Source organism: Monodelphis domestica, chromosome 6 (assembly GCF_027887165.1).
Source record: "Monodelphis domestica isolate mMonDom1 chromosome 6, mMonDom1.pri, whole genome shotgun sequence".
NCBI lineage: Eukaryota > Metazoa > Chordata > Mammalia > Didelphimorphia > Didelphidae > Monodelphis > Monodelphis domestica.
Window position 1 is genome coordinate 130,008,994 of NC_077232.1, and position 22,681 is coordinate 130,031,674.

General features: G+C 38.1%; 1 long non-coding RNA gene across 1 annotated transcript; it reads left to right on the top strand.

Moving 5' to 3' along the window:
* Window positions 1–2,537: 2,537 nt before the first annotated feature.
* LOC103094783 (uncharacterized) lies at window positions 2,538–19,572 on the top strand. Its single transcript, XR_469012.2, has 4 exons — window positions 2,538–2,653; window positions 7,417–7,683; window positions 9,324–9,516; window positions 10,715–19,572. It is a non-coding gene; the product is annotated as an uncharacterized LOC103094783 (long non-coding RNA).
* Window positions 19,573–22,681: the final 3,109 nt, after the last annotated feature.

The window sequence follows — 22,681 nt, forward strand, 5'->3', positions numbered from 1 at the left end:
TCGATTCTGAATCAAGACAAGTAGAGAGAGAGAGGAAGAAACTTGTCTGCTTGTAAGAGAATTACTTTGGGGAAAGCTTGGTGGCATTCACAGTCTCCCTGGGAGGTTAAACAAGAGGAATATTCAAACTAGTTCTCTTTTGCCCATTTCCCGAAGCCCGTAGTGAAAGATGGATGGAGGTCCTCCCACCAGCCCAAGGCTATCAAAGGCAAAGGTTTTGTTTCACTTTCAAAGCCCAGTGTCAGAAAAACAACAAAATTTCCAAAGGTCTGCTCTGCTGGCAAAGTTCGTTCACCCTTGTTCTGATGGAGGGCGGCGGTGCAGCGAGCTAAGGGACCCAGTTCGCATGCAGAAAGAAAGTTAAAAGTGGCATTTTTAGCACAGAGCCTAGGGAATCCCGGTGGCGTAAGTAATTGCTAATATTATTAGCACAGTATACATATCAGCTGTCGAGATATTATGAGGACCTGAATTCAATCTCAGTTGGAAGAGTCAGGGTCAACATCATTAACTATAGATCCTGTCCTGGTTTACATATAGATGCCTCAGGGCAAGTGTCTGCCAGATACATCTCTATAGATGGGCAGAGCTATAGGACATGGGGGGGGGGGCGGGGGCGGGGCGCTAATCACACACTTCGTAATAGACAACAAGCTTTTGTTTATCTGAAGGTTTACTGGAATTAACTGATTAGTGTCAACTTGACACAATAACTTTTGTCTACAATGCAGTAGATCATGATGATGGGTTTATTGATGGAGTGTGCTGGCTAATGTAAATCGTAAGAAGCAGAATTTACATGAAGTAGAGAACATTTCTTAAGAGGAAATTGAAAACACTGTTGGTAAATGCAGCTGGGAAAGGACACCTTCTGTAGTCTTAGGGATATTACAATAGTAATTGTGATATTAATAACAATAAGAATAAGGGAGATTTGTAATTGAAATGTATGCAAGCCAGTTGTTACTAACTGCATCTTTGAAAGGACGAGCTTTGTGCTCTTACGAATATTACAGGAAAATTGTGGTATTAATAACAATAATTATAAGGGAGGTTTGTAAGTGAGAGAGATGCAATCTATTGTTAAATTAAACTCAGAACATGAAACCATTAGAGGAAAATGAGGGAATAAGGCTGGGGAGTTCAGCTTGACACATCTCTCACACACACACAGTTGGTGCAGGACAATGGCAGAAAAGTGAAATGAAGGCAAATTAAAGTGATATGTTTACCTAGACTTTTAAACAATTGTAAACAACTTTTATTCAAAAACGAAGTGCTCATTTCAGGGAAACTATGGAAAAAAACAAGCAAGCTGTAGGATGATTGCTTAGGGGATACTTCCCCATCCCACCAATAGATGGAAATTGGAAGCATGAATCTTTCACCTTCTTGCATAAAGAGGAAATATTCTGAATTAGTTTGGACCCTTTATATTAGAAGAGAATTCAACAGTGTCTAGACACAGACCATTAGGATTGCTCCTAGCTGCAGATAAATCCTAGAAGTGAAGAGATGACTTGGGAAGGGAATTGAAGAGGCATGATAACTGGAGTCCTTGAAAATGAAATTATGATATTTTCTAAGGGGGGGTGGTGAAGCAGTTCTTAAAGGGGCAAAGAGATGAGACAGAGAACTTAGCAAATATGATACTACTAACCCCCAAATCACCTCTTCCTTCTTTTGAAACATAACCATCTACTACAATAGCAAGCTTTATTGAAATAGGGCCAATACAAAGCACAATTGTGCACCACGAAATGAAGTAATTAAATTTTGAGTGTCTCCTTAATGGATCATCTTAAAGAGGGCAATTAGCAACTCCAGACTGTCCATATAGAAAAAATAGAAGTTTTCTATTCTTGTGCTCTAGCATGTACTATCTTCTCATTCCTATGCTATATATTTGGAGGGAAATCCCCCAAATGGTCTGACATTTCAATGATCCCAAAAAGTAGAAAGAGATATTACAGACTGTGAACACACAGTGTGAAGCTACCTCTTGTGATGGAGTGGGGAGAAAGGTGACTGCCCCTGCAACTTCTTGTTTATTTTCATGCACACCAGCAAAACAAACTTAAGATACGAGGTTAAATATGTCTTCTATATATCATTCAACAAAAATAGAAAACAGGTAGGAGTGTGCTAGTAAGTGATTAATGACTAGCTCTCCAGAAAAGAAAAAAATGCACCCGAGAAACATGACATTTTCTTAAGTTTAGATTCAACAATGTGATAAGGATTGTTTTGTTTTGTTTTGTTTTTAAAGAAAAATGGGATTTTTCATCAAAGTATAAATAAACTCTGTAAAAACTTCTTTTAATGAAGGGATCAATGATATCATCTCCAAAGTCCTTTCCAACTATATTTGTGATCTCATCACTAATGTGGAATCCTGCTGGTCTCCCTGTGAGCTCTAACTCAATCCTTTTCCCAGAGTCTGGCAGAAGAAAACCTCCAGTCAACTCAAAGTGACTATATGAACTTTCTCCTTCATTTCTTTTTTCTTTTCTTCTCCTTTTTTTTTCAGATTTGGCCAAAGTTGATTTACCCCATTTGTTAACACTCGCCCTTTACAAGGGAGAACTTAGTTGTCCAGAGGGGAAGTTATTGGAAGAATAACTGATGAGGCCTATCAGTAATACCAAAAAAGGTCAGTGGAACATTAAAAAATAAACAAAAGAGAGTGGACAAAGGTTTAGAAAGAGCCAGGGACAAATGGAAAAAAATTTGCTTCTTTTCTTGCTGGCAGTCCACATGGATTTTTCAAGAGAGAAACTAGAAACAATCTTCTGTCTTGGGTTTTTTGTGCTGGGAGAGAAAGAGTTTGCCCACTCAGGAACAAAGCAATCAATCAAGTTTGGAAGAGTGGAGGGGGTGGGCAGGGAAGGAGGAATCCTCCTTGTTTTGGAACTCCTTGTTGGTTAGAAAAAGAGAAGAAGAAAGGTAATGTACTTCTGGACACCATTTCCTTCTCCTCCTTTAATTTTTCAAGGTAATCATGGCTAACATTTATATGGTGTTTGAGGGCTTACAAATATGTTACATGTTGTATTTGATCCTTATGGCAACCCTAGATGATGCGAGCTGTTATTATTACCATTTTACTGCTGAGGAAACAAAGGCTGCGTGATTAAGTGACTTACCCAACGTCACACAACTAGTAAGTTGCCAAAGCAGGATCGGAACCTCAGGTATTCTGGACTCCAAACCTAACACTCCATCCACTCAGTCACCTAGCTGTCTAACTCATACACTGAAGCATCTACATCAGTCTGCTAAAGAAACGTGGTAAATTTGTGAGCACTTATGCTGGCTCAATGGGTCTCTCTCCCTGCCACTCACCAGGTATCTGACTATATTCCACAGGTGGTATCTGCTAGAGCCCTAAAGTCTTTGCTGGTCAGTCCCCTGGATTCCTCTTTGAGGACCTGAAAGATAAGCATTTCCCTTATTCCTGGTTAGCCAACTTCTAGACCTCTCTACATGTCTTGCTAGCTAGTTGCACAAAGACCCATAAAGTGGTATTCAAGTGTTTGTGACTACACTTTTTCATGATGGAAACCTAGCATATGTGTCTCCAAGGCAAGCTGTTATGTGCTGAGGAAATAGCAAAACATACTCACCAAATTGTAGGATCATAACTTTAAATCTGGAAGGAATCTTCCAGACCATCCAGTACAACCTGTTGGTTTTATGGTTGTTCAGACTGGGATCTAGTTCAGTGATTTCACCAAGGTCACATCATAAAGTGGTGAAGTGGGCATTTCAACCCAGGTCCTTTGACCTCAAATCTAGTGTTCTTTCCACTGTACCTGGTGGTCTCTTCTAGATAGAAGAATGACTGTCTGCACAAAATCTTCCCTTTCCCTTTCCCTATTTGTTTTGTTTGTTTGCTTGTTTTAGGGAAACTAGGAGGCCTAATGGGCAGAGCTGTGAGCCTGTACAAGTCACTTAACCTTGTGTGCCTCAGTTTCTTCAGCTGTAAAAATGAGCAGCAGAAGGAAATGGCAAACCATTCTAGTGCCTTTGCCAAGAAAATCCCAGATGGGGCTATGGAAAGTTGAATATGACTGAATAACAACTTAATGACAACATTCTGGGTTTGGGGGGAGGTTGTGGAGAGGGGGCACTCTTGTCCTGATTTCTACAGTTTCCCAGTAGCTAATGCTCTTCAAATTATTTTCTGTTTATTTATTTGTGTATGTATTGTATGCCAAGAAGAATGGAAATTCTTTAAGAATAAGGAATGCTTCATTTTTGTCCTCAAATTCTCCAGGTTTCCTACAATAACTTGTAAATAGCTGCTTAATGAATGTTTGTTGATTGAATTCAAATTGCTAATATCTATGGGGTTCTTTGATGTACAAACTATATTCCTTTCAGACTTTAGGCTTTTTTCACCTTTGGTTTCCACTTGGATTTAGATTCTTTGTGAGCTAACGAGATCTTAGTTTTGCTTTTTATTTCATAATTGTGCCTCCTTAATCCCGCTAAACTCTCTTTGAGTTTTCTATCTGTGGAGCTTCTGGTCTTCTCTGGATTTTGTTCCTCTAGATCTAATGAAAAATAATTCTACTCTAAAGATTCTTTTCTTCAGCTCAGGAGTTGGTGACTAGAGAAAGCAACCCCAGCAGCTACTTCCATGAGTGAACAAGTCATTGTCTGCCAGACTGGAAGCTCTGCTTAGGGTGAAAAAGTGAGGGGAAGGGGGGGGGAGTACAGGGAAGAGGAAATGAAAATAGTGGTGGGTGGGACAGGATCGATTTGAGTATGTGAGACCAAAGAGGGAGGAAGCCTTGGGTAAAATCCCTGTTCCCATCCCCAAAAAACATCATGGAAAACTCCCAGACAAGGAGCATAGGTCACTTTAATCTATAGAAGCTCCCAACATTTTTCTGAACAGATCATAGAGAATGGGATGGGAAGGATTCTTTTTCATGAAGTAAAAGCATTCCTAGAAGAAGAGTTGGATAGGGAAGAAAGGAGCCTATTGACCCCACTGATATGTCCATTTGGAGTAAGCCCTTTGGAGCAGAGCTTGTTTTATTATTCATACACACCAGCATCTACAAGATGTTTAATAAAGGTGCTTAGAAGCAGTTCAGTAAATGTCTGTTGGTTGATTGGATGATCTCCCTGGGTTGCAAGGAGGAGGTTGTTGGGTTGAAAAGTGGTCAACTTTCAGCTTTGATGAGCAACCAACCAGTTGATATTCACCAGTTGAAATGATGGAATCTTTCTTGTCTATTTGGGGCTGTATCTGTACATGGAATTGGCTTTGAATGCATTTTTTAAAAATTCTATAAATTCTATAAAACTATCATCTTAAAAACATTGCTCTGATATCCAGTATTATTTTCATTTTTTATGTGGTAAGATTAATGTCTATAGCCTTGGATTTTTGTATTTTCAGAAACAAAATTCTAAAAATGTTCAAAGAGAATACAAGGGTGAGTCCTAGAACCCATAATGCTGTCAAATAGATCAATAGGAAAGCATTTTGCTTCCACTCTTCTGTCTCTGCAGGATGAGCTATAAAGATTGAAAAATATTAGTAAGGATGCTTGGGTGCCATTGAGCCTAGTTTTGTTCATGGATTGGTTACATCTTAGAAATCAATCCAAACACCTCATTTTTTTGAAGACTTTTTTGTGCTGCATTTTTGCCCCATTAGGAGGACAAACAAGAAATATCCAAGTAGACCTGGCTAGGCTAGGCATTCTCCTTGGGAAGTTTAGGGGCTCTCCCAAAGGCAATAATATAAAGCAAATTGTATTAAGATGGAGGTTGAGAGGAGGGGTAGTCATTCTTTAAGTGACTTAAGTTCAAATCCACAAGTGGGACATGCAGGTACTAATGATTTTTAGATACTGTAGATATCAATGCCCAGCAACCAAACATGGACAAAGAAAACAAGGTAAAGAGTGGAATTTGTAAATAAGAGTTTATGACCCATCCACACTGTTTGGACATTGTTAAAAGGTTGGAACTGCTCAGACCATTAAATTACATAGAAAAAAATTCCAGAAGGGCATGAATAACATGAGGTTAGAGAAATAAGATCATAGATTTAGAGCTGGGAAGGATGGCAAAAGACTAGCTCAGTCCCTTTATTTTCTAGATGAAGGAACCAAAGGTCCAGAGAAGCTCAGTGAATTGTCTGAGGTCATATAGGTTGTAAATATATTCTCTCTCTTGAAGGAGGTGGTTTACCAAGAGTGCCATCACCTGTATCAGAGAAAGGACTCAGGTCCAGGCCTTGTCTCACTTAGGTCAGGCTAATACTGTTTTACCATGGAATTCCTAGCAGGTCACTGGCCATGACAGAGGCAGGAAAGGTAAAGTGGGAGAAAACAAAAAAAGATGGTGTGGATAAAAAGAGTCCTAGGTATGGAATAGGGAACCTAGGTTTGGATTCTGAGTTTAAGCCCTCATTCTATGTCATGGTGGAATTTTGGATAACTCATAAAAATTCTCAGGGTCCCTGTTTCCAAATCTAGAAAAGGAGAGGGTTGGAAGAGATGACCTCATAATTTCCTTCACCCCCTAAATCCTATTATCCTATGTAACCCTACTTACCTTCCTCCTCTATTTCCTTTCCCCCTATACATATTGAAGGAAAGGGAGAAAAAATCAAAATGAGGACTTTCCAGGGAAAAATTCATCTTTTCCAAAGTTGTGGAATGAAAGAAAATGCTTCCAAAGGAGAACTGGAATGCTATTTCCTCTTTTTCCACCTCATCTCCTCAGATGATAAATAAAGTTAATATCTCCTACATTTTAGGTCAGAGGTTTTTATCCTAGGGTGGAAGAATTTGTTTTAAAAAATAATAAAACTTCAGTAACTGTATTTCAACAAAATTGATTTCCTTCTTAACCCTACCTATTTTATTTAATGAAGTATAAAAAATTCTCTAGAGAAGACCATTGACTTCACCAAAGTTAAGAACCTCTCCCCTAGAGATGTATGATCTCAAACAGAACACATGTGAATATCTAATCATGTAGCAGGATTTATATGAACAGAGAGCAGTGCCTAACAAAATAAAGACCTGAGCGTGTATATAGCCCCTCTTTATCCTTCTTCCTCCTGGTTTTCTTGGCTTCCTTCTAGTCTCAATTAAAATCCCACCTCCTACAAGAAGCCCTTCCTGAGCCCCTTGCATAAGTGGGTGCTTTCCCTCCACTGCTATCTCCAGTTTATCCTGTATATTGCTTGCTTGGACATGGGTGTTTGCATGTTGTTTCTTCCCTATTAGATTGCAAGTTTCCTTAAAGCCGGACTATCTGTCTTTTGCTTTTTTTTTTTTTGCAATTAGTACAATGCCCTTAGAAGGTGCTTAATAAATGATAATTAACTGACTGATTACAGTAAAGAAACAGGGGCATAATTTGAATCAATTCTGTTTTCAGGATCTGCCAACAAAAAAGTGTCTTCACACTGAAATCCCTGAGAGGTTTGTAAGCTAATTGAAATGTGGGCCTTGGATACCCTGGTTGGGATTTATTCATCTAAAAAAAGTGAAGAAATGAAGATCTTCTGATGATTCGGGCACTCTTTAACTCTAAGGACCCAGGTTTGGAGACTACTGGCATCTTCTTTTTGGCATTCAGCAAGAATCTAATCACTCAGCATGCGATACTCCTCTTCAGGGAAGAAGAGCCAGGGAATCTCCAAAGGTCAGCACTGATGCAATTTGGGAAATAAAAGCATCCCATCCATTTCCAAAGCTTATATATTTTGTGCCGAAATAATTAAAATGTTTAATCCCAGAATTTGTCTCCTACCCCAAACACATCATCTCATTAGCCAGGGCAGTGTGAACGATAGAAATCTATTTAATCATATTAACGATTTTTATTATAAAACAGCATCAGAATTCTGTTTGGTTTAGTGTAATCCATTTTCTGTCAGGCATTCAGCTTAATGATATTTTCTTGTTTTATTTACTTATGTCTTTCATTATCTATTTTTATGTCCTGTTCAGAAACACAATAACTAGCCAACATGAGAAGAGTGGTAGCGCACTTTACCGGGCATGTTTCATTTTTCATCTTTAATGAATTTGTGATGCTGCTCTATAGCCAGTTGAGGGAAGATAAACATTCAAACAACATTTAAAAGGAAATCCTCTGAAATTAATATCTATGTTGGGAAATAACTGAAAGAAGTCAGTCCTTTGGAGATTGGTGGCACTCCCACATTTCAAGGCATTATGAAACATGGCACCCTTCACAGTTGACTTCTTTCCTCTCTCTCCCTCTTCAATGCCTTCTCTCCCTTTTCCTGCTCCCCACTCACCCTCTTGCCAGCTTCTTTCCCAACTCCCAACCTTCAAAGAAGCATAAATGTAGAGTCAGATGGTAATCAGAACACCAGAGAGATTAACTAGCTTACCCAAGGTAACAGAAATGACAAGTAGGAGAACTGGGATTTGAATCCAGGTCCTATGGTTCCACATTTATTATCAAAGTACAAGGAAAATGAAGTGCAATTAGTGGACCCTACTTCCCACTATCAATGAACACTTAGCTTATTTTTCTCATATGGTTCTTGATTTGGGTCCTACCTAATATATTCATCCCGTATGAATGGGTCTTATCAGTATCTATGTTTGTGTCATTTCTTTATACCAAGCTGCCTTCTTTAAATTCTGTACTGCTCTTTTATGACTAAGCAATGTGCTCCCTACACAGTTAAAAGTATAATTGAATGGAAAAAGTTTATTGAGTTGTTGAGTTAAAACATGGAAAAGCTTATGTAATTTAAATATTTATTTGTAATGAGGCATCTTGGATATGCCATCTTCTCTAATTATTATCATTATCATCATTTTTATTATTATTATATTGACTACTATTTATAGAGCACTTTAACGTTTGCAAAGCATTTTATAAGATCTTATTTGACAGTCCCATGTGGCAAACATGGGAGAAGACAAAGGTCACATGCAATAGAGGAATAGAAGGAATGAGATGGAATAACCAGGGCAGCCAGGTAGGCGGCTCAGTACATAGAGAAACAGGCCTGGAGACAAGAGGTTCTGGGTTCAAATCTGGTCTTAAACACTTCCTAGCTTTATGAACCTGGACAAAGTCATTTAACCCTCATTGCCTAACCCTTTCTGCTTCTCTGCCTTAGAATCAATACTCAGTATCCCTTCTAAGACAGAAGGTAAGGATTTAAAAAAAGAAATAACCATGTGTTTGAGCACACAAATACATTGAAATAAGAACTCTGTGAGAGTGATACAATATTCTTTGTCCTCATTTTACAGATGAGGAAACTAAGGTTCAGAGATATTATGTGTTTTACCTAGGGTCCCAAAGCTGGGAAGGATCCGAGACAAGGTCAAGCCTGACTCCGAGTGCCACACTCGTCCTACTCTACCACACTGGCTGTCAAGAAACTAAAAAAATATGCTTTGGATTTTTTTCCCTATCAAAAATATGAGGACGTCGAAGAGAGGACATCTCTGGAGCTTTAACAAACATTTATGGCAGACCAGTGAGGTAAGTCTAAATCTGGAGTGGCAAGATAAATGTCCAAAAGGACCTTCTTACTGGTTGTCAATACTTAAAATAAGCAGACTTGGGAGGGGGGAAAGGGAGGGGTACTCCTTCCAAAAATCTCCTCTGTCATGTTGGGGGGGCTTCATCTTTGGGTCTACTCCACCTCCCTGTCCAATGCCTAGGACATGTGTTCAACCTGCACAGCCTTCTAACTCAGTGGGAAGAACTAACTCATTAGAGGGCTGTTAAGTGACTCAATGGCTAAAGCCTTGGGATCAAGGTCAAGTACACTTGAGCAAATCATGCCTCAGGCACTTACTCACTGGACAAGTAACTTCTCTTCTCTTCAACTCAGTTTCCCCCATCTGTCAAAAGGGAAGCCTGGACTCAAATAGCCTGTAAGACAACTTTCAGCTCCAAATCTATGATCTGAAGACAAACCATGTGATAATCACACTTGTTAAAAACCTCTAAAACCTAATGCAATCAGAAGAGGGAGATTGCTTTGTTAGAAGACCAACAACTGGCACAGAAATAACTTATTGCAACTGCAAAAGCAATCCTGTGAGCCCTCCCTTACCTGTTGCAACAAACTAAACAGATCTTCCTTGCAGATTTGTTTAAATGAGCTGGAAGTACACAGCTCTCATTTCATCATCAGTACATGTGTTCAGTTTCAACCAAGCTGTTCCCTAACAACATTGATTTTTTTTTTTAAGCTGAGATGACTGCATTGGGAAAATCTCCAAGAAATACAGAGATAGGGGTGTTTGGAGGCTGGAGGACAAAACTGATAAATTTGCTGATTTATCATTCCAAAAAGTACCTCCTGCTGGCTACAATTCTCTTGGGGACTGGCCTTAGAGGAAGAGAGGATTTAATCTTTGACTACATGGTGGTTGAACCATGCGATAGGACCCCATGCCTGGGGGCTCTCAGAGCAATCTGTGGGCACAAGTTCTTGCTCAAGGACCTACAGCTGTCAGTCCAGATGGCTGGAATTTTTTTCTGTGGTCCTAGAATATCTCCCCTGGCTCTCAGGCACTGGGAACAATTTGACAAATTTGATTACCTGAGAACAATATAATGTCTGCTTGGAACACTGTTCCCTCCTGCTATACTTTTTTTTTCAGAAAACTGCTGGTGCCTTGTTGTTTTTTCCCCATAACTGAGTTTTATTGCTGTCTTTTGTTTCTAGATGTAGCCCTGATTGCCGATACCCACACCCATCTCTGTTCCAGAATTGAACCCTTCCTTACATCATTGAAAAACAGTTAACAATGTATGCAACAGTTCATGCTTATCATACGCCACCTATCTTCTGAGGAGAGCAGGGAGATATTTTTCATTATCTGTTCTTTCTTGTGTTCTTATTAAAGACTGAGAATATAGGCAATGCCAGCCTTTGGTGAAAGAAGAACGCTGGGACTTTTACTCTTGAACACATCTATTTTTACAGATTTCAGCCCTTACAACCCCTAAATCCAGTTGATGAGGGGGTTGGTGATGGGTATAACTAATCTATTCGTTTGCAAAAAGAAACAAAGATTTGATTGAATATAGTCTTAATTTAAAATTACATCTGCTTGGTGAAAATGAAAAAAAGAAAGCCAGTCAAATGGAACATAGGATACTACTATTCTGGCCTCTTAAGTTATAGGAATTCTCCCTCCTCTATTCCTAGCTTTCTGTCTTTCCATTCCTTTTGTCTTCTTGGCTCTTATCCCAATGGGACAGCTTGTAAACCTTTTTTGGGACATTGTCTCCATTGAGTTGGTGAATATATGCCAAGGATTGAGCCTTCCTACTTCTGGGTGGGCCAATAACAGCGTGCCCTGGGGATGTGAATTTGAAGAAATTCCTTGGACACCACAGTGTTTCTATGAATAGATGGACACTTTTAGAAGATCCTATGGCCCCCAGCTCCGGTGCTTTCCTTACTTTCCCAACAAGACAAGCCTAGCGTCTGAGAGGTTAGGAAAGACCAGGAGAGGAGACATATTAGGAGACAAGCTTCCTTGTGTGGGGACCCAAGTTTGGTGACCCTAGAGAAAATGACTTCTGGCACTGTCCATGAATCACAATGCTCCATTTATAAGTAGCAATTAATTTCAAGCAAAATTTGTGCATCCACCACTAACTGTCAATTCAAGAGGTTGAAAGTTCAGCCCTGGGGAGGTCAGAAAGCCTTCCAAGAATCTTGGCATCTGGGGTCAGCTCTCCCTCCCCATTGTTGCACACCATGAAACAGGAAAGCCTTCTCCATCGAAGATGGTCATGTTCCAAGAATGAGAAGCCCTGCAAAACTGGATGGCTCAGTGCAAAGCAGGGTCATCACTGTGATGGGCATCATGGCCATTAACATACCAGGCATGCATACGTACACATTGTGGACCTACTTGCTTTGGCTCAATAGGAATTGTTTTCCCCTGACTTTGTTTAGAATAAAAATAGCCATTTATGAAAGGCTGAATAAGAGACTTTAAAGAGAGACTGATTTCAGCTAACATTGGAAAGTTCATCCAGTTTTCTTCCCATTTTGACATGACTTTGCAAAATTATAAAACCAGATGGGCCCCCAAAAGGAACTGGCTTTTTCCAAAGCAAAATGTGGAAATGATTCTTCTGAGAACCTAACAAAGGGCCTATTTTGCCGTTATAGACCAGAACCAGAAACAGGAAGAGGCTCCAATTAACTAACTGAAGCACAATAGGAGGTTAATAAATAATGGAATAATTATGACAAAGATGAGATAGCTTCCCCGTATCATTCAGGCAATATTCTGTCTTTCAGTGTGTGAAAAATCTTTCAAATTCTAGAGTGGGAAAACACACCTATTTCTCTCACAACAGTTAAACTATTCCCATTCTTTTGTCTCTTTACCTTTTGTTTACCTTGGGACAACTGGTTGTTGTTGCTGTTGTTTAGTCATGTCAGACTCTTCTTGACTCCATGGACCATAGCACACCTGGGGTTTTTCTTGCCAAGAATACTAGAGTGGTTTGTCATTTCCTTCTCCAGTGGATTAAGGCAAGCAGTGGATAAGTGACTTACCTAGAGTCACACAGCTAGGGAGTGTCAAAGTCCAGAATTTAATTCAGATCTTCCTGCTTTATTCTCTGAGCCACCTAGCTATCTTTAGGGATAACTGGTAGGAAGAGTGATTAAGATTCACATTTCCCTGTTTGTTTTATGTACAATTATAAATCCATATTTGCCTTTATTGTCTGTCTTATTGTACTTATGTGACCCTGGGCAAGTCATTTACTTTCCTTGGGCCTCAATTTCTTCATCTGTAAATTAGTGAGGAAATTGGATTAGATGAGTCTAGTCCAGCTCTAGATCTGTGATTTCACTGATCTTCTTTAGAATATCAATTTGTCATTAGAGGTAACTACAGACAAACTCTTGGAGCTTTGATACCAAAATTAGCATTGGAGTGGTTTGCCTTGTCCTTCTCTAGCTCATTTTACAGATGAGGAAATTGTGTCCAACAAGGTTAAGTTACTGACACAGGATCATACAGTTAGTAAGTGCCTGAGATCAGACTTGAACTCATTAAGATGAGTCTTCTTGGTTCCAAGTCCAAGATGACTACATAACAAAACCAGGCATTCTGAGTGGTTCTCTGCTATTGCCCAAGAGGATGGGTTGAATTTCTCCTTTGAAGGCTCTGCCCTTCTTAGTATCCAGGGCCTCCCCTTGACATCTTCTGTGCCCTCCACCCTTGTCTACAATGTGCCCCCAAGGACTTAGATACTTCAAATGAAAAAACAACTTTTTTATCCTTGGTAAGAACTCAACTGACAAATTATGAAAAACAGTTGCCACACAATGGGGATACCTTTGTGAATATCCAAAGTTCTATAAAGCTGGTAATTTGGAAATGCAATCTATTTACTTTAACTGGGCTCTGATTTCCATGGAATCCAGGTTTTTATAGGTTCTACCAGAAACTCATTAATTCACCCTCCTTTTTCCTCAATTCAATCCTAGTTCTCCAAAGACTACAGCAGCAACATCCTTCTTGTCCCAAATTTCCTCATTTCCAGATGAAAACTTTCTCATCACTTCCCCCAGGAATCCAGCTCAATTCACTTCTCTAGATTCTATGCACAAGTTTTCTTTAAACTGAACTCTTCCTCTTCTGTCACTTAAGGGACACCTAGATGGTACAGTGGATAAAATTCCAAGCTTGAAGTCAGGAAGACCCGAGTTCAAATCTGTCTTGAGACACTGACTAGCTCTATGTCCCTGGGCAAGTCACTCTATTTATCTCAATTTCCTCGTCTGTAAAATGGGGATAATAAGAGCACCAACCTTAAGGACTCGATGGATAGAGTGCTCTAAGCTTAGGATCAGGAAGACTCATCTAACTGAGTTAAAATTTGGCTTTAGACACTTACTATATGTGTGACCCCAGGCAAGTCATTTAACACTGTTTGCTTCAGTTTCCTCTTATGTAAAGTGAACTGGAAAAGGAAATGACAAGCCACTCTAGAATCTTTGCCAAGAAAACCCCAAATGTGGTCACAAAGACTCAGACACATGAAAAATAAACCAACTGAACAGCAACAATAAACCCAGGATTGTAGTGAGAACAGAATGAGTTAACAACTGCAAACACTTAGCACAGCACTTGGCACACAGGCAGTACTACATAAACAGTAGCTACTATTACTTTTAGTATCTCCTTCATGAAACCTTCTGTTATCTCTCTAGGCAAAGGAAGTTTCAGCCTCCTTAAATTCTCCTAGCAATTTGCTCGCACTTCCCTGAAGCACTTAGGCTGTTCTGTATTATATTTCATTTGTAGATACACATTGGGTTGTCATTACTAGATTAGAAGTACAGACTGCTTGTATGTGTCCTCCACAGTGCCTAGCCTAGTGCCTTGCTCAACAAAGATCTGGTGAATGGATAAATGAATGAACTAAATAACCTTCAGTTATCTGGAATGTTAATTTACACAAATCAGCTTATTGCCTAACTGGTAAGTGAGATATCATCACTATACTCCATTGATGGCTGATGTAGGACAGTCCCAGGGAGCTTCTGATGATCCAGCAGGATTCTGGGGACCTTGTGAGATGTAGCTGGGGCTAAGTAAGCACAGGGAACCAGAAGAAGGCTAAAGAGACTCTTCTGAGAGTCAGAAGAAGGAATGGCAGTTGCTTTGGGGGGAAAAAAAGCAGTTATATTCCTGCTTTTGGAAATGCCTCAACAGAAAAGCATCTGACTTGTCATCTGTAGCAAAACCTGAGCAGCTTCAGCTGCTCTATAAATAGGTTGGGTTTTTACACCCTTTTTCCTGGCATCTAACAATTCTTTAGTGAGGAGAAAAAGGCTGTTTATTCTCTCTTGAATCTCAACAATCCTTTACTATGGAGATAATTCAGAACATTTAAAACTAAGAATGTTATTTTTGTGAACCTGGGAAGCATTTCTTTTCCATATATGGCATAACGGGTAGCTAGGAAGGGTCTTCTCTTTATGTGTACACCAGTATTCTTTGTAGTTATCTACTAAGTACTATCATCATTAGCACCATCTTGTTCTCATCTTTTTTTGAATGGCATTCAAACAGAAATGATTCTGGGGACCAATCTCTCATACTATTGCAGGATATTTTTTAAAAATTAAAGCTTATTAAAGTTTTTTCTAAGCAAATAATTATAGCTTCAAATGTATATGCTTTCCTTATCACACACTAGCATAAGCTTGCTTTTATTTTTTGAAATAAATTTAAATTCTATTTTTTAACATGCATTTTAAAAATTTAAATTTTTATTTCTGAAGTCTCTTTAATTCATATCCCACCCCCTTCCTCTTGAGGAAGGAAGGAAGGAAAGAAGGAATGAAGGGAGGGAGGGAAGGAGGATGACAGGACATAGCTAGTTGATGATAGAGGGCCCAGGGCTAGAATACAAATCTAGATGATTATTGATTGATGAACAAAATAGTAACCTTGAGGCTCTTCAAGATTCTCAGTTAGCTAAGTCTCATATTCATTCATTCAGTATGTTCTAGTTTCTAAGTCAAAACCCTCAGATGAACTAATACTAATTTTACAAACATTTTCTGAGCAAGAGTTGAAGAGAATGTTCCTCTTAATCCTAAGCAAGGGAGAAAATACTACTGTTCCATTACTTAAGTAGTCCAATTCCTTGAGCATTTGGAAGATTAACTAGCATTAGGCCATCAACTCATTTGCACAGATTACAGTAAGATTGGGAGTAAAGAAGGGACTCCTATCTCTGGAAATGTGCCATATCTTTTCTCACTCTAAGAAATGTGCTATAGGATATGCCCAGATTGGTGACAAATCATGAGTTATACAAGTAAAAGGCTCTGTGCTGACAGAAGAAAAAGAAAATGGAGCAAAGAGGAAGGTGGGAGCTATGAACTATGCTATGGAATATATCCACAAATATTCCAGTAAAACCTGGAATGATATTAAAGTTATCTGTAGAATAATTAGTTCATTGTTCCTCCATCCCACTTTGAGTTCAAGTTGGAGCAATTTAGGTAGCTTGGCCTTGGCCTTAGCCTTGACCCAAGTTAATCTTCCACTGATAGTAGAGAATGGAAATATTTCAGTTCTATCCTCCACCAACCTAGTTTGTATGCATTGAGATGAGTAGGAGAAATGTCTAATTATAGCAAGACTTGAAAACGTTCAAGGCACTGGGATCATTTTGTGTTCTTATGATTAACAGTGGACTCACTCAGACTACTAAGTGAAAGAAGTCCAAAGCCGAGTGTCCTGTTGTTTATTGTTTTGTCTGACTGCTGTATTTGACTCTTTGTGACCCCCTTTGGGGTTTTCATGGCAAAGACACTGGAGTGGTTTGCCATTTCTTTCTCCAGATCATTTTACAGATGAAACTGAGGCAAACAAAGTTAAGTGACTCACCCAGGGTCACACAGTGTCTGAGATTGGATTTACACTCAAGAAGAGCAGTCTTCCTGACTCCAGGCTCAGTGTTCCATCCTCTGTGCAACTTAGCTCCCTCACCAACAATAAAATATTGGCAAATTGGCAAAGATCAAAAGATGGGAACTGCCAGTGTCAGAGAGGTTGTGGAAAGATAGTCCCTTTCAATATACTTTTGAAGCTATTCATTGGTTCTACCATTCTAGGAAGCAATTTGGTATTGTGCCAAGAAAGTCACTTAGAATGTTCCAAACCAGAAACGTCAAACATACCACCTATGGCATGAGGCTCCCTCCACACCCCCTAATGAACAGATTAAAATGTTTAACAAAATAAATAAAAATACCATGTGACATATATACTGTTATTTCATACTTTTCTAAGTCATTTTACTGCCCACCGCGATGTTTCTATTGAATCTGATCCCAATGGTCCATACTCTGATCCAGAGATCACACTGAGCAAACACCCCAAAGATGTTAAAGACAGAAAGAAAAGTCCCTTGTATACACTAACCTATTAATAACCATACTTTCTATGGTAGTAAATAACTGGTAATAAAGTAAATGCCTATTGACTGGGGAATGGCTGTGCAAAAAATGTGGATAATGCATGTAATGAAATATTAATGAGCTGTAAGAAATGATGAATATGAAGAATTCAGAGAAGCATGGGAAGTAAGGATGAACTGATGCACAATGAATGAAACAAATATATATTATAGATATATAATACATGTATATATAAAACCCTGAGATTAAACTTTGCATTGCTATAATCTCCAAACTTGTTCCTGAAGAAAAGATGAGAAAATATAGCTACCACTCTTCTTTGTAGGGCTGGGAGACTATGGGAGTAGAACATTCCATATACTAAAGACTCAATTGATATGTTAATGAGTTTTTTAAACTGTTTTTCCTCCATTCTCTTTCTTTTGGTGATGTAAAAACAACTATATAAATGAAAATCTTTAAAATATTCTGCTCTTTAGCATTCTCAGGAGTTCAAGTCATTGAGCTAATAATAAAAATTGTAAAAGACCTTATCTATCATTGCAGTGCAGAGGAAAGAAGTAGGTTCCAAATGGAAGTCTCATTTTCAAAAGACATCTAAAAGCTATCACTCCATCCTCCTACCCAGAAAGATAGGGAACTAGATACTGGGGGGAACAAAGTCACTTTCCTACTAAATCAAAACATGGAGAGAGGCTGGTTGTCAAATAAGCTCACATCAGGCCAAAACACTGTAAAGGAAACCAGTATGCTTTCCTAAGTGGGTATGAGGTCCATCAGGGTTATATTCCAGCTCCTGCGGAAGTTTCATCTCTATCACCTACCTGCCAGACTTCAGTGCACTTAACAGGACAAGCTTCTCACTAATGAAGTTTGGCTTCTAATTACCCTCCAGGCATTGATGCCCTACTCCTCACAGCAGCAGCCTCACTTGTCATCTAATGACAATTGATAGCACCAGAGTGGAAAAGCAACAGTTGCAGGGTGGATGGAATGGACAGCTGCAGCCTTGATCAGCAGGGCAAGGAAATGAAAAATTGGCAAACAACACAGAGAAGATGCCCCAACTGAAAGGTGATGAGGCAAGGATTTCATTGTGACCTTAAGGAGGTTCAGGTTTCTGTTCTTAGTTTCATGATCCAAAGCAGCTAAAAAAGGAATAAATATTTTTTTTCCTAAAAATTCACAGAGATGTAAAAAAGCAAGATGACAGTAACTGAGGCAAATGAGAATTGTGTGAATGGTTTCAGACTGTCTCTGAAGTCAGGATTCCTAAAATGATACAGTTATGACAGATTTAGAAAAAGATGCTGGATTTCCAAGCTACTTTGTTTCCTATTGGAACGTGGATTCTTGCTCAGAGGCTCAGTGAGATGGGGAATTCAAGCCACTGATTTGACCCCTACTGACTCTTGCTCTTCAAAAATAAAAGGTATAAATCTTAGTCATTTATTGACATAATTTGCTGATTATCAGTGGGGTTTTTTTTTAACATAAAGGTTTATAGTGGTCAATGATTCAGCAAGATCAGAAATATATGTTGAAGAAAGGGGAAAGGTTTCATAAAGGAAGGAAGGAAATAAGCATTTATGAAGTGCCTAGTATATGTCGGGCACTTTGCACTAACAGGTAAGGTAGATAATGTAATTTTCTCCATTTGCAGTTGAGAGAATTGAGGCCGACAGAAATTAAGTGACTCATTCAAGATCAGAAACTGAGTAAGTATCTGAGGCCAGATTTGACCTGAGGTCCTCCTGCCTCCATGTCTAGCACACTGCCCACACCTACTTGTCTAAAAAAGCTGGAGTCTATTCTTCTACCCCTTCATATCTAATATATTTGAGTCAAAGTCCAGCAACTCACTATAACCTTATGTGTTTCAAAAAATAATCTTCATTGGGGCAGCTGAGTGGCTCAGTGGACTGAGAGCCAGGCCTACAGACTGGATGTCCTGTGTTCAAATCTGGCCTCAGATACTTCTTACCTGTGTGACCTGGGCAAGTCACTTAATCCCCATTGCCTAGCCCTTACCACTCATCTGCCTTGGAACCAACACACAGTTTTGATTCTAAGATGCAAGGTAAGGGTTTAAATTTTTTACATTATAAAATTAATACTCAAATATTAAATTTGAATATTAAATTGAAGCTCACATGAAACCATAAATTCTGACAGTTACATTTTGATTGAATGAGGAAACCTTTGTTGTTGTTCAGTTGTGTCTGACCCTTTGAGAACTCATTTGGAATTTTCTTGGCAAAAAATACTTAAGTCGTTTGCCATATTCTTCTCCAGCTCATTTTATAAATGAGGAAACTGAGGCAAACAAAATTAAGTGACTTGCCCAGAGTTATAGAGTTAGTAAGAGTCTGAGGCCAGATTTGAATTCAGGAAGATGATTCTTCTTGACTCCAGGCCAGGGACTCTATCCAACAACATGTTCAACCAACCACGTTTCCCTAAACTCCCATTTTTACTGTAGTCAAGTACTCTAAAGTTTCATTCTGCATCACTGTAGAAATATATACTAATGAGATCACAGATCTACTTGAGCATAATTATCTTAAATTTTTGCCATTTCTTTTTATTTTGGAAACATTGTTTTTGTTGAATAAAATTAATCTTTTTGCATAATGAAGTCAATCAATTTTGCTTCCAAATACTATTATTTGTTTTAGAGATGAATTATTTGCTTCTTTTCCATAATTGGGATACATATGTCATTCTTTTTCTTCTAGTTTTAAAAGATATTTAGCTTATTGATTCAGTTGAAGCTTATCATAGTATATGTCATGAGGCATGAATCTAGAATTCATTTTTTAATCACTGCTATTGGATTTTCCCAAAAAGTCTTATCGTATCTTGCCTTTGTCAAATACTAATATCTTATGTAAAGTAAATCTATTTTTAGATTAACTGTATTCTAGTCTTCTATTTTTTTTATGGTTAATTTTCCAGTTGTATCTGACTGTGATACCATTTGAGCTTTTCTTGACAAAAGATACTGGGCTAACTTGTCTCCTTCTCCAGCTCATTTTACAGATGAGGAAACTGAGGCTAACATGCTTAAGTGACTTGCCCAGAGCCACATAGCTAGTGTCTGAACTCAGAAGGGTATTCCTGACTCCAGGCTCAAAAGTTTTGAAAACTGCAAATCTCTTTTTACTATTTTTTCCCTAATTTCTCGGTGAATTTCACCTTATTTTTCCATAGGATTTTAAAAATGTCTTTAAAGTAGCTTATTGGTATTTTTATGACTATTTCATTTAATCTCAAAATTAGTTTGGGAAGGATTACTAAATTTCCTATATAAGGCATATTCAGCCATGTATAGAAGACAATCCCAGTTGTTCAGTTCTTCCTTCCATTTCTGTCCAAATCATTTTAAAAGTTTTCTTTGTATAGATATCTTGAATGGTTAATGCCTAAGAATTTGATGCATTTTGTCATTGCAAGTGACATTTCTCTTTCTAACAATGTCAGTTTTTCCTGAGTTTGGATGGTGATATATAGAAGAACAAATGGTTTTGTAGGTTTATCTTATACCCTGCAAAATTGCCGAAGTAACTTATTATCTCAATTAACTTTTATTGAAGCCTTTGGATTTTCTGATATATCTATTTGAAGATGAAATGACTATGTTTTAACCTCTTCATCGCTATTGTTTAATCCTTTTCTTTTTCATGCCTTATCACAACAGCTCAAAACCTAAGATTAAATCAAATATAAATGGTAATAATGGATAATCCTGCTTTATATCTCTTGTTAATGAGAATGCCTCTTATATTCTATCATGCATAACTTGTTGGGTCTGAATTTCAATTAGATATTTGTTATTATAGATAAGTATCCTTTTATTTCTCTACTTAGAAATATCATAAAAGGAAAAAAGCACCACAATTTTTCAAAAGCTTTTCCTATACTTATTGGTATATGATTTTTTTTCTAGTTGATAGGATTATGCTGACTGTTTTCTAATATTAAAGTACACTTGAATTTCAGGTATAAATCATTTTTATTATAATAGATAATTTTTATTGTCACTGTCATTTGTTTAATAATTTTTATTTATTTTTTCTTCTTAAGTAAGCTGATGCTCCCTAAAATGCTAAGCACTAATCCCTTGGTTATAGTCCCTCTAGATATAGTAAGAGATTTTAGTTACTCAAAACTCAATTAATCAGAACCTTCAAGTAATTGGTATTTTTTGTTGACAAAGTTGTAGGTGGAAAGTCATAGAGAACTACAGATGTAATTTTCAAAGGAAGTTGAATAACAGTTGAAAGATAAAATGACAGAGGAAACAAAAGTTCAAGCTTCAGAGCATTTTGATTTATTAAGTGATGTATTCCAATAGTCTAAGAAATAGGGACCAGGCCCCTTCCTTAACTTAAGGTTGGACCCTGAATACAGGGGGAAATAGACTTTTTATGTTAAAAATTATTACTCAAATAAGGCCAATTTATTAAAAGATAACAATGAAGCACAATATATTAGGTAACCTGATTTCTAATTGGAGGAAAATTAGAGATTTTCCAAGCAAATAGGTACAATTCCTTGAAATTAGAAAATGAAGTGTTTCACTCCCCCAAACAGCCAAAGGAACATGGAACCAATAACTGCTTGATCAGCAAGGGGCCACTTTTCTGGTAAGGCAGATGGGTCAGTTGAGATGTAGAATTAGGAGAAAACTCCTTGCATCAATCTTAGAATCTCACTGGGTTTCTGGTCAACATAACTTAGGTCCTTAGTTAAAGATCTCTAAACAGTAGGTAGAGGTGATGTAGCTTCCTGTGGATCAGTTCAAATGGCACAGTAAGCTTTTCTCTCAATTCCCATGATCAATATAGTTTCCTCACAGCTCAGAATTTGGACTAGACTCAAATTGTCTAGAAACTGAGCTAGCTCCAGAACTGCATCACACAATGGAGTGAATGTGGTTCACTCAATTCCCACAATTAACCACTTACTGTTCTAATCTCCTCAACTACCTCAGTTAAATTAAATTCTGAGATTACCAGGAAGATCCAAAATTCAAGGATATACAATGGTTGACAAATTCAAGGTGGCTATAAAAGCTGAGTCTTTTGAGGAAAAATCCTCAAATTAGAAGGAATTTGAAGTGAGCAATGGGGAAGAGACTTAAAAATTTTCATAGGTCTTGGCCCAGCTGGGTGGCACAGTAGATAAAGTGTCCTCTATGTAGTCAGTAAGACTTGGGTTCAAATGTGAAGTCAGACACTTCCTGGGTATGTGACCCTGGACAAATCACTTATCCCTATTGGCCCAGCCCTTGCCCTTCTGCCTAAGAGCTGTTACTAAGTCTGAAAATAATGATTAAAAAAAATTATAACAGGTTAGTGGAAGGGCTTAAATGAACCAAAAAGTACCAAATAATTAAATAACCTGGAAAGGAGTTGAAGGATGGACAGAAATACCAATGGGTAGGGAAACTAAGAACAGCAGTCATCACTGGGAAAACTGAACCAAACCAAGGTAAGAAGAGAAAAGTGAAGGGTGAACAAGCATAATACCCAAGCTGCAAAATGGGACCAGGCATATAAATTCCCATAAACTATTGTTCAACATAAAGAACCCAACTGTGACTTCCAAATTAGCCCCAATTTAAAACAATTGAGGAGAAATGTAAGAGTTTTCATCCTAAAAGAAAAAAAAAAGGAACTTGTATACTTCTTAAAACATGTAAAAATAAGG